This window comes from Peromyscus maniculatus, chromosome 2, assembly GCF_049852395.1.
Source record: "Peromyscus maniculatus bairdii isolate BWxNUB_F1_BW_parent chromosome 2, HU_Pman_BW_mat_3.1, whole genome shotgun sequence".
Lineage (NCBI taxonomy): Eukaryota > Metazoa > Chordata > Mammalia > Rodentia > Cricetidae > Peromyscus > Peromyscus maniculatus.
This window is the reverse complement of record NC_134853.1, coordinates 162,458,662-162,470,572: the sequence shown is the minus strand read 5'-3', so window position 1 is coordinate 162,470,572 and position 11,911 is coordinate 162,458,662. Positions and strand designations below refer to the sequence as shown.

The following is an 11,911-nucleotide window of genomic DNA, read 5'->3' as shown; positions in this document are numbered from 1 at the left end:
TTGGTTATCACTTGTCCTGATGTTTCAGGGAAAGAGGCAGGAGGGCTGTAAGCATGTATTCTGTGTTACAGAGCTGGGCAAGGTAGCAAAGAAACAGCCAGGCGGTGGTGGCCCAGGTCTTTATTCCTAGCATTCTGGAGGCAGAGCCAGGTTGATCTCTGTGAGATTGAGGCTAGCCTAGTCTACACAGCAACTTCCAGGACAGGCTCCAAAGCTACACAGAGAAACCCTGTCTTCAAAAACCAAAAAAGAAAGAAAGAAAGAAAGAAAGAAAGAAAGAAAGAAAGAAAGAAAGAAAGAAAGAAAGAAAGAAAGAAAGAAGGAAGGAAGGAAGGAAGGAAGGAAGGAAGGAAGGAAGGAAGGAAGGAAGGAAGGAAGGAAGGAAAGAAAGAAAGAAAGAAAGAAAGAAAGAAAGAAAGAAAGAAAGAAAGAAAGAAAGAAAGAAAGAAAGAAAGAAAGAAAGACAGACTAAAAATTCAGTCAGTAAACCTTCAGTAGGTACTGCCATGGTCTGTAATGTTTGTAAAGCATCTGGAAAAACAGGACTCTGGGATGGAGATGATAATTTACATGTTACAGTCAAGAAACTCACTAGGCCAGTGTCATGGTTAGTTACTCCTACAGTTCTAGAACATCCTCCTTCAGGTCTCCAAAACCTAATGGAAGACTAAAAATAAAAAAGTATGATATTTCCAATTGAGTATAGAATGATGTTTCACATTTTTAATTTGAACACTGAGACCAGGGAAGCAGGCTGCTTCCTGCAAGTTTCAGAACTTCCTAGTCTTCATGATACAACCATGTATAAACCAGCAAGCAAAGAAAAAGGACTTCTTGCTATTGTGATTGTTGTTGTGGGATCTCAGCCAGGGCAGTCCTGGAACACACTCTGTAGCCCAGAGATCTGCATGCCTCTGCCTCCCAAATGCTTGGATTAAGGGTATACACAACCATTTCTGGTTTAAATTGACCTAAACATCAGTACAAGCTGGGTGTTAGCAGCACATGCCTTTAATCTCATCACTTGGAGACAATTTCTATGAGTTCAAGTCAGCCTGTTCTACAGACAGATTCTGTGTCATGCCAAAACACCAAAAAAAGAAAGGAAGGAAGAAAGAAAGAAAGGAAGTAAGAAGAAAGGAAGAAACAATGACTTTGACATAAACAAAACTTGCTGGCTCTGATTATGATCCAGCAAAATGTCTGAGAACTTCTTGCGGGCCGCAGAAATATATCCTAAGAACTCAGCTGGTTATGGCAAAGTCACTACCTGGAGGGATCAGGGAATTCCTCCAGAGGAAGCCAAATCCCAAGGAGTTTTTGGTGTTACTTGGCTTGTTATATATCAGCTGTCTTCTGTTATGAAAATCATGTGTGCCTTCATAGTTTTCCCAATTGACTTTCCCCTAAGAAGGACTAACAGTGTAGACTGATCACTCTCTGGACATACACATTCCAGGTATTTGGAGAACAGCCTCAGGAAAGGCTTTCTCTGGAACCAGTTATCTCCCTTAGCCACTTTCAAGGACTACAGGAAACACCACCCAGGTGGACGCCCAACTGCCAAAGACTAACAATGATAACAGCCCACCTGAAAGTCTCCTGACTTAAATTCCACAAGGAGACACCACCCAGGGGGGCGCCCAACTTCCAAGGACTAACAAGTGATAGCAGCCCACGTACAAGTCTCCTGACTTACAGTAAATTCACAAGAGGACGCCGCCTAGGCCAGGTGGACACTAAGTAATAGTTTTACACAATTTAGCTTAGGCCCTCCTTTCTTACAGCCTTACTAACTTTATAGACCTCTAACTACTTACCTAACCACTTCTAGGAATATTTAGATAAACTTCTGTGCTAACAGCTATGCTCAGCCAGAACTCCCAGTTCAAGCCTCCCTGTAATTATCATTATTGGTAGCATCTGGCCAGGTCCATCACCGGATGGAGGAAAGTACCTTATCAGAGATACCTCTGTACTCTCTAAGAACAGACTTAAGCATCCAGGCTACCTGTTTGAGAAGGCCTGGCGGATGTGCAAATTAAGCCTTACTTCCTCTTTTCCCAAACCTTACCTCCAGTTCCAGATCTCCCTTTAGCTATCACCAGAGGCATCTAGCTGTACACAGGTTGCCTAGAGATTGAGCACACTTTTCCCCACCCTGCAGTAAACAGCAGACAGCTTGAACAGATAGGAGCCACAGGAAAAAAGAAGACAGTTTTATTTTCTCCCATTGACCTAGCAACTTATAGATTTTTAACATCCTTTACCAAACACATTTAAGGTTATAGTTGTGCACATAAGATCCCTCTTCTTAGATGTTACCCATATTTAGCCTTTAGTTAATTCATTAGTCACTTCCCCTTTGGGTCACAAATGGTAATTAACAACTAGTGCCCCTCTTTGTAATTCTTATCAACCCTCCATTTGATCCTGATAGCGGACAATCACTGCCTGAGGAAGTTCAGGCTGAGTGTCCTGGGTGGAGGGGAGGATTGTGATTTTGGGGAGATATATAACTGTAAAGCAGAGGACAGGAGGAGAGGAAGAGAGAAGAAAATGGAAGAACGAGATGGGTAAGAACTGGAGAGGAACGAACTGAGATGGGGAAGAAGTAGATTGAAGGGCTACAGGAGAGTACGACAGGAACGAGATGGAAGATGAGGAAGAGCCAGATGAGGGAGAAGGAGACGGGAGAGGAGATGATATGGGAAGGAACAAGATGGATGAGAACCTAGAAGGGGCAGAACTAGATGTAGGAACTAAGATAGAACCTAGAGGGGACAGTAGATAAATATAGAGAGAAATCAGACAAGAAAGGAGCTAGACATAAGAACAGAACTGAAGCTGTGTATAAAGGATGTTATGCCAGAGGAATTAAAGCAAATGGACCAAAGAACTCTGTGTGCGTAGACTGATTTACCGACCTTAAAGATTCTCTGCTGGTTGATAGAGCCTTCCGTGGACACTGGGAGGGGACTATCGAGGGGCTGGACCCCCATAGTCCTCGTTAAGAACTTGAGGCCAGGCAGAGTTATGTAGGAGGTTCTTGTCAAAAACCAAAAAATTAGCCGGACAGTGGTGGCAGAGGCAGGGTATCAGTGTGAGTTCGAGGCCAGCCTGGGCTACAGAGTGAATTCCAAGACAGGCTCCACAGCAACACAGAGAAACCCTATCTTGAAAAACCAAACAAACAAACAAACAAAACAAAATAAAAAAAGAACCAAAAAAATAGCAACTAAAAGAATAGAAATGATAGATTGAGGTGAACCCAAGGCTAGACTCTGGGTGAGACAGGGTGACTTGATGGAGGTAAGGGACTTACTTACCTAATCCAAACACTGATAACAGATGTCCGGATCCCAGTCTGGGGAGACGGTGGCTCCAAGAGGCTCCAGGCTCCAAGACTGAGAATTTCTGATTGTTCTGACCGTTATATACTTCTCCACACACCTCCCAGATGAAATCTGAAGCCTGATTGAATGACTGAGGCTCCACCCAATTCTTTTGTAATTCTGACGTTGTCTATGTGGAGTGGATCAGATCTTTACCTATGAAAAGATCTTAGACTAACTAAAGCAATAGTTACTAACCAATTCATTGACCCAACTAAGTGTGGGGCACTTACTCACCAACCCCACAGCTCCCCAGAGTTTTCTTGAGTGTGAGCAGCAGGAAATATTAGATAGAAGGATTTATTTTGGAGAATATCGAGGAGATAAACAGATAGAAAATAAAGGATAGCCTCGAGAGGGCCTGGAACCTATTCCAACGGGCCCCCGACTGTCTCTGCCCAAGGATTTTTATAAAGACGCCAAGGGGTGGAGCAAAAGACCTCCTCCCCCAGCACAGTCAAGGGCAGACCATCTCAGACCCCTGCACTCAGGCCCGTGGTCCTAATCATCGTCTATGCGGACCTGCTGGGTAAAGCCACGAGGAACCGGAGAACAGACTCCCACAACTAAGGCACAGTGACTTGTTAGTTATGGATTGATGGACTTCGTTTCTGAATCTTTTTTTTTTTTGTTTTTTTTTTTTTTTGGTTTTTTGAGACAGGGTTTCTCTGTGTAGCTTTGCACCTTTCCTGGATCTCACTCTGTAGACCAGGCTGGCCTCGAACTCACAAAGATCCTCTTGCCTCTGCCTCCCGAGTGCTGGGATTAAAGGCGTGCACCACCACCACCCGGCTTCTGAATCTTTGAGATGGGTTTTCACAGTATACTACCTAAGGTTAGCTTGATTGGTGCCTAGATTGGGCTCCAACTCTCAGCAACCCTCCTGTATCATATTGCCCTGTGATATGGTGTGAGCTGCCATTTCTGAGTTTTGTTCATATACCTACAACAGTTCTGACAGTGAGTCAGCTCAGAATTTACAGGACTGTTCCTCATGAGAGACCTGAACTATAAAGCTGACCATGTCACTGTTAAAGGCCTTTTGGCCTGGTCATGAATCACTTCTGGAATTTTATAGCTGTATTGGATTCATTTTGTGATATTGGTACTGAGGATGCAGCAGCTTAGCTGATAAAGTGTCTGTAGCATGCATACATATTACAGGAGACAAGACAAGAGGAGAGTCAAAGTTTGAGTCTTGCCTGAGCTACATAATGAAATCCTGTCTGAACCAGCAACACCGAGAGCTGTGGGACAGTCTCAAAGAACAGCTTGGCAGAAAGACCTGAAGAATCAAGAATTCTATACCATGACTCCCCATCTTATGCTCGTAAAACCTCCATCCACTCAAGGAAGCATGGGAAACCTTTTGCAAGAATCCACTTGGCTAGGATCACCATTCCCCACCCAATATCTACTGTTGCCAGAAAGCAAATGTTAAAACTTTTAAATAAACAATGAAAAGCTGACACCAAGGGGATGGCACATTGGTTAATCTAACAGGGCCACAGACCTTAGCAGGCCTCCAGACCTTAGCATAACTGACTCCATGATGGAAGAACCGGTCAGGCTATAAAACTCAGCAGGCAGAAAGTAAGCACCACAACCCAATACAAAAACAAAACCTAATGACTCAAAATTCATAGTTCTAGGAAAGTCTCAAATGGACCAACCTTGCTTTGTTTTAGCTTCTATAATTTGATTTCTGGCTAACTATTTAACTAAATTATGTCAACCCAGAACATGGTTTTCATGCTTAAAAGCTCATCCTGGGAAAGGCTCAGTTCTACACAGAGAGCCTGAGCTCTCAATGTAGACACGGGTCCATTGATAATGACTTTTTTTTGGGGGGGGGGAGGGACTGAGACAGTGTTTCTCTGTGTAGTTTTGCGCCTTTCCTGGAACTCACTTTGTAGACCAGGCTGGCCTCGAACTCACAGAGATCCACCTGCCTCTGCCTCCCGAGTGCTGGAATTAAAGGCACGCACAACCACCGCCTGGCAGATAAAGACTTTCTATTGGCTTAAACCCATGCCTGAGCAGTGTTGTTTCTGGTTAACACCCCTCAATCAAATGAGAGAACTCAGTGTGCCCTTAGTACTCATTAGCAGTCTCAAAGCCAGACTGTTATCAGACTAAGTATGTGGGGTCTCCCACAAGAACTGATAAAGACATAATTAACCTTTGTCCACCAGGTACCAATCCCTGCTCCTCTGAATCTTATTCTTCCTTGGAACGGTTACTCAGGAAAATGCAATGTGACCAGCTTCTTGTCAGGGCAAAGACACTGATCACCTTTTAAGGCCCTCAAAAGAGACAGTGCCAATGTTATGTGTCCAAACCACCCTGGCTCTGCTTTCCACAGATGGAACCTGAGTCTCTGTTCTTCCATGTTTCTCTTAGGAGTGGTGGCTGAAAGGTTTTACACTCCATAAGCCTCTCTGTAGATGCAGCTTCAAGTCAGGCCAAACTAGAAAAATCCCCGTTTAAAGGGGTAAAGTGCTCCCAGGTGGTTTTCTAGCCACCCAGAGAAGATTCAGGGAAGACACATGTCTGTTTCCTTGTGGTGCAGTTAAATAACCTGTGGGAGTGGTTGTAGATGTATAGATCTTACTAAATAAGAAACAGCCAAATTTAAAAAAAGAAAGAAAGAAAGAAAGAAAGAAAGAAAGAAAGAAAGAAAGAAAGAAAGAAAGAAAGAAAGAAAGAAAGAAAGAAAGAAAGAAAGAAAGAAAGAGCCAAATTAAGAGTTAAAAGCCTAAGAGTCCAGAGTACTGGCGAGTAGCCTTAACTTACCAGCTGCTGCCGTCCTTCTGCTCAGAAAACAGAGCTACTTCCTGTGTGTCTGTCTTTTTGTGGACTTTCTCTTCTACCTTCTCATTGGTTCTAAACACAGCCGCATGACTTCTTCATCACAGCCTGTCTATACAGACCTCCAGGTCTCTATGGTTGGTACTTGGATTAAAGGTGTGTGTAACCAAGCTAGCTGTGTACATGAACACATAGGCTCTGCCTGCCATGTGATTGGATTAAGGGCATGTGCTACCACTGCCAGACTTATGCTAAATGCCTTGCTATGAGCTCTGACCCCCAGGCAATTTTATTTATTAACATAAAAATAAAATCATATTTTAGCCCAAATAAAATATCACCATGAGTCGTCTTGAGATCTCTGGGGAAGGAGTCAGATTTAAAGGGACTTTCGGAGTGACTGGGTCTAGGCAGAGAGGTGGTGCGTCCACAAGAACATTCCAGATTCTTTAGGTGCTTTGATGCCAGGGTGACAGGGACTGAGGTGGAACTTCCACTAGAACAGTGACATTACAGCTATACAATTCTGAGCCTCATTAGTGGAGTTCTGAAATTGAACCCAGGCTTCATACATGAGAGTCAAGCACACCACCAGTTGAGGCACATCCCAGCATTTTTGTTGAAGGGGTTGAAATCCTAGGTATGGCTGTGTAAGATATCTATAATCATGCCACTTTCTGAAGATAGAAGCCACTAAGTTTTGTATCCAGGTATTTTAAGTTATTAACAAGCTATTGGATTGTTTGTTTATGTAATATTTATGTCATTTTGGTTTTCTGAGGCTCGCCTGCAGTCAAATGTGTAGCCCTTTTTGACTGGAGAATGTTTTATTTCTTGTTTGTCCATACCGGGTTTTTCTTTTCTTTCTCTTCTTTTCTTTTCTTTTCTTTTCTTTTCTTTTCTTTTCTTTTCTTTTCTTTTTTTCTTTTTATCGAATGCCGTTTATTGAAAGAGGGAGGAGGTCTTAAATACAGGCTTACAGCACAATGAGAGAACCCCAGAGGGCAGAAGTTTGCTACCTATGTTTTACCATCTTGCATCTAAGCTCAGACAGGGTTTTTCTATGAAGCATTCCAGCTGTCCTGGAACTCACTCTGTACCCCAGGCTGGCCACAAACTCACAGAGAACTGCCTACCTCTGCCTCCCGAGTGCTGGGATTAAAGGTATGTGTCACCACTGCCCAGCTACTGAAGAATTTTTTAATATATTGGGATTAGAAGTCTGCAGTACACAAAGTCTTCTCATTTCTTTTTGAGTCAGGGACTTGCTACGTTGTCCAAATTAACCTCTCACTCATTCTGCAGACCATTTTTCCTGCTCAGATTCCCAAGAGCTGAAACTCTCAGTGTGAGCTACTGAGACATCTTTGATAGCCTGTTTACTTTGTTTACTTCCATTTAACAGTCTGTTTATCTGGGGCATGGTCTCCCCTAATGCAGGATGGCAGAGGACTAACTAAATGACCTACCTTGTTTCTAGAGGCTCTCAGGCAAGCAAGGCTCTTGTTTGTGGTTTTTGATTATTTATTTTATTTTCTTTCTCATTTACAGGGACATGAGTCTCTGAATGTAAGGTTTCCTTGTGAGCATAAACTGGTCACAGACAGGCAAAATTACCTCCAAAACCTGCTGGGCTGAAGAAAATCCCAGGGGACAATGAAGACTAGATGAAAGGCCACATACCAAGTAAAGTACATATGCCACCTATTCAGGCCCACCCTCAACTCTAGCACTGGTCCCAAAATTATGGCATTCCCAAGACTCAAGGGATTTCCATCTCTCACTCTCAAGACATTAATAAAGCTCAACTCATATGGCATGCAGGACACTCTTGCTAGCAATATAATAGTCTATTGTGTATATGTTTAGATTTGGGGTAAATTATAACATAGGTTATTTCAAAATGTAGTAGCCTTCTGGAAGTTCCAGGTCACCAGCTTCTAAGAGCTATGGTTAAGAAGTATAATGAGCCGGGCGGTGGTGGTGCACGCCTTTAATCCCAGCACTTGGGAGGCAGAGCCATGCGGATCTCTGTGAGTAGGAGGCCAGCCTGGGCTACCAAGTGAGTCCCAGAAAAGGCACAAAGCTACACAGAGAAACCCTGTCTCGAAAAACCAAAAAATATACATATATATATAATGAAAATGGGAAGGGACCAGACCTGGAGAGACAGAGGGCTCAGAGATTAAGAGAGCATGCTGTTCTCTGGAGGACCTGAGTTTGGGTTTCAGCACTCACATTAGGTGGTGACTCTTGTAACTGCAGTCCCAGAGGACCCAATGCCCTCTTTAGACCTCTATGGGAACCATATGTACATACACACATGGACATACATAAAAGCAAAGTAAATTATTTTAAAACCTGTAACCAGATCCTGAAAGCCTCTGAAAGGATGAATGTTCTTTGTGGAGACAGGGTGTGCATCAGCATTTAGGACACCTGGCCTGCGCTTAGGGTCCTGAGAGGATATATCTCAGCTGCAAAAAGCATTTGCTGGCCAGGCGGTGGTGGCACACGTCTTTAATTCCAGCACTCAGGAGGCAGAGCCAGGATGATCTCTGTGAGTTCGAGGCCATCCTGTGCTACTGAGTTCCAAGAAAGGTGCAAAGCTACACAGAGAAACCCTGTCTCGAAAAACAAACAAACAAACAAACAAAAAAGCATTTGCTGAAGCAAAAATTGGGGAAAATAAAGAATTTGGGAGGGGATGACCCCTGCCTGGATGACACTGCATCCTGGATTGAGAGGAGCCAGCAGCTGCAGAAAGAGAAGGACCTGGCAGAGAAGCGGGTCAAGCTACTAGAGGAGATGGACCAAGAGTTTGGCATGAGCACTCTGGTGGAGGAGGAGTTTGAACAGAGGAGACAGGACTTATATAGTGCCACGGACTTGCAAGGTCTCACTGTGGAACATGCCATCGATTCCTTTCGAGAAGGGGAGGCTGTGGTTCTCAAGCTCAAGGACAAGGGAGTACTACAGGAGCGGGAGGATGTGCTGGTGAATGTGAACCTGGTGGACAAGGAGCGGGCAGACAAGAATGCAGAGCTTCGGAAGAAGAAACCCAACTACCTGCCCTATGCGGAAGACGAGAGTGTTGATGATTTGGCACAGCAAACACCCCGCTCTGTCCTGGCCAAATATGATGAGGAGCTGGAGGGCGAGCGATCACATTCCTTCCCTTAGGAGCAGGGTGGCATGGCTGATGGAGTGAGGGAGCGCGAGCTAGAAGAGATCCAGGCCAAGCTAGTGCTGCAGGCTCAGTCTCTGAGCTCTGTAGGGCCCCGGCTTGCCTCTGAGTACCTAAGTCCCGAAGAGATGGTGACCTTCAAAGAAACCAGGCGAAAAGAAAATCCAAAAGAAGGAGAAGGAGGTGGTAATGCGGGCAGAAGACTTGCTGCCTCTTGGGGACCAGACTGGGGATGGGGACATTGGATCTAGGATTGTCTCTACAGGTCTGGTCCCATCCCATCTTAATTATAATTCTTAACCATAGCTCTTACTTAGGATCTGGTAACCTGGAACTTCGAGAAGGCTATTTCATTTAGACATAACCTACAGTATAATTTACCCCCAAATCTTAACATATACATCATAATAGACCATCATATAGCTAGCTAGAGTTCCTGCATGCCATATGAGTTGAGCTTTATTAATGTCTTGAGAGCAAAAGATGAAATCCCTTGAGTCTTGGGAATGCCATAATTTTGAGACCACTGCTAGAGTTGAGAGTGGGCCTGAATGGACGGAATATTTACTTTACTTGGTATGTGGCCTTTCATCTAGTCTTCTTTGTCCCCTGGGATTTTCTTCAGCCCAGCAGGTTTTGGAGGTAATTTTGCCTGTCTCTGACCAGTTTATGCTCACAAGGAAACCTTACATTCAGAGACTCATGTCCCTAGTATATGTTGGTGACGATGTTAGGCTGGCTGAGAACTCACAGAGATCTGCCAGCCTCTACCTGCACAGTGCTGGGATTAAAGGTGTGTGCCACTATGCCCTGCTGATCCTGGCAGTTTTGAATTAGTAAACCCACATCCACCACTGGAATTCCTGCCTCAGAAGATGTTCATAAAACAATAACAAACAAAGATATTCCTGCAGGCATGGTGGTGCACACCTTTAATCTCAGCATGCACTATGAAGAAGCAGGTGGTTCCCTTTGAGTTCAAGGCCAGGCAGGAACTTGCCTCACCATACGTTTTCACCACTATGTCTGATTTAAGGGTCCTTTCCTTTGTTTTGGGGGATGGGCAATGCAGCCCAGCCTGGACTCAGACTCACTACCTAAGAAAGGCCAGCTTTGAAGTCTTTCATTTCTTTAGTTAGCTTTTTTGAGACAGGATCTCTCTATATGGCCCTGACAGTCCTGGACCTCACTATGTAGACCAGACTGGGATCAACCATACAGAGATTTTCCTGCCTAGACATGGTGGTACACACCTTTAATCCCAGCAGTAGGGAGGCAGAGGCAGGTGGATCTCTATGAGTTCTAATCCATTCTGATCTACAGAGTGAGTTCCAAGACAGGCTCCATAGAGAAACCTTGTCTCAAAACAAAACAAATCAAAAAGGCATGAGTCACCATGCCTTGTCCTCTCTGTTTATTTTTGGTTATATTTGATTATTCTGTGTGCCTATCTGTATGAGTGGGGGCATGTGTGGACCACAGCTTCTGTATGTGGAAGACAGATTCACTGGTATGCTGAATTTGCTATAATCTTATTCCTAACGACAATACAAAGAGTCTGACAGAGCAAGCCAGAACGTTACCCAGGATTCCACCTCAGTCTTAAGGTTCTCCATGCACAAAGGTAAATGGCCTGAAATGAACCAAGGTTCATCAGAGGCCACCCTCTGCTCCTCTAGCTCCCTCCCAGTGCCAAGTGTCCTGTCAAGGACCCAAGCCTTTTCTCAACCCAGCTTCCTGAATTGTTCTCCAAATGTGTGTGAGAGCTACTTCTGATTCTATTCTTCCCATTCATCTTTTGATAAAAGATTATTGGGTTCATTTTTTGGGGGGGTAGGGACTCTGTGTCTGCATAATGTGCACATGGAACTTGCAGGGCCTGGTTCCTCCTTTCAGCATTCGGGTCCTAGGGATTGAACTCAGGCTTGATGGCAAGACCTTCCCCCATGGAGCAGTCTCTCACCAACCCCAACTCCTGCCTCCAGATCTTCAAGCACATCCTGCCACCCTGTGCTACCAGAGCCAGTTCATTCATCTTAAGACATATGGAGACCATACTTCGTGTTGCTTGGGTTACTGAGTGACTATAACTTATAGTGGGATATGGGGTGTTCAGTTGAACAGAAATAAAAGCATAAGTTTGAATACTTTAGTGCAAAACAAAACCAATTCTTGGGCCTGGTGTTGTGGTGCTGGCCTTTAAACCCTGGAAGGCAGGACCAAGTAGGTCGCTCGCTGTGAGTTCTAGACCAGCTTGGTCCATATAGTGAGAGCCTGTCTAAAAATACAAGTAAAACAAAACCTATGTGAGATGGAGTCTTGTTTGAGCATCTTAAGGAAGTGTCTACTGAATGATGTGACCTGTTTTTGTTTGTTTTTTTGAGCTGAGGATCAAACCCAGGCCCTTGTCCTTGCCAGGCAAGCACTGTACCACTGAGCTAAGTCCCCAACCCCAAATGATGTGACCTGTATCTAGAGGTAGGCTTACTGTTATATATTGCCCATTTTATAACAGCTG

General features: G+C 44.3%; 1 pseudogene; it reads left to right on the top strand.

Annotated features, from left to right (window-relative positions):
- Positions 1-3,306: 3,306 nt before the first annotated feature.
- On the top strand, positions 3,307-9,693 carry LOC143271748 (U4/U6.U5 tri-snRNP-associated protein 1 pseudogene; annotated as a pseudogene).
- Positions 9,694-11,911: the final 2,218 nt, after the last annotated feature.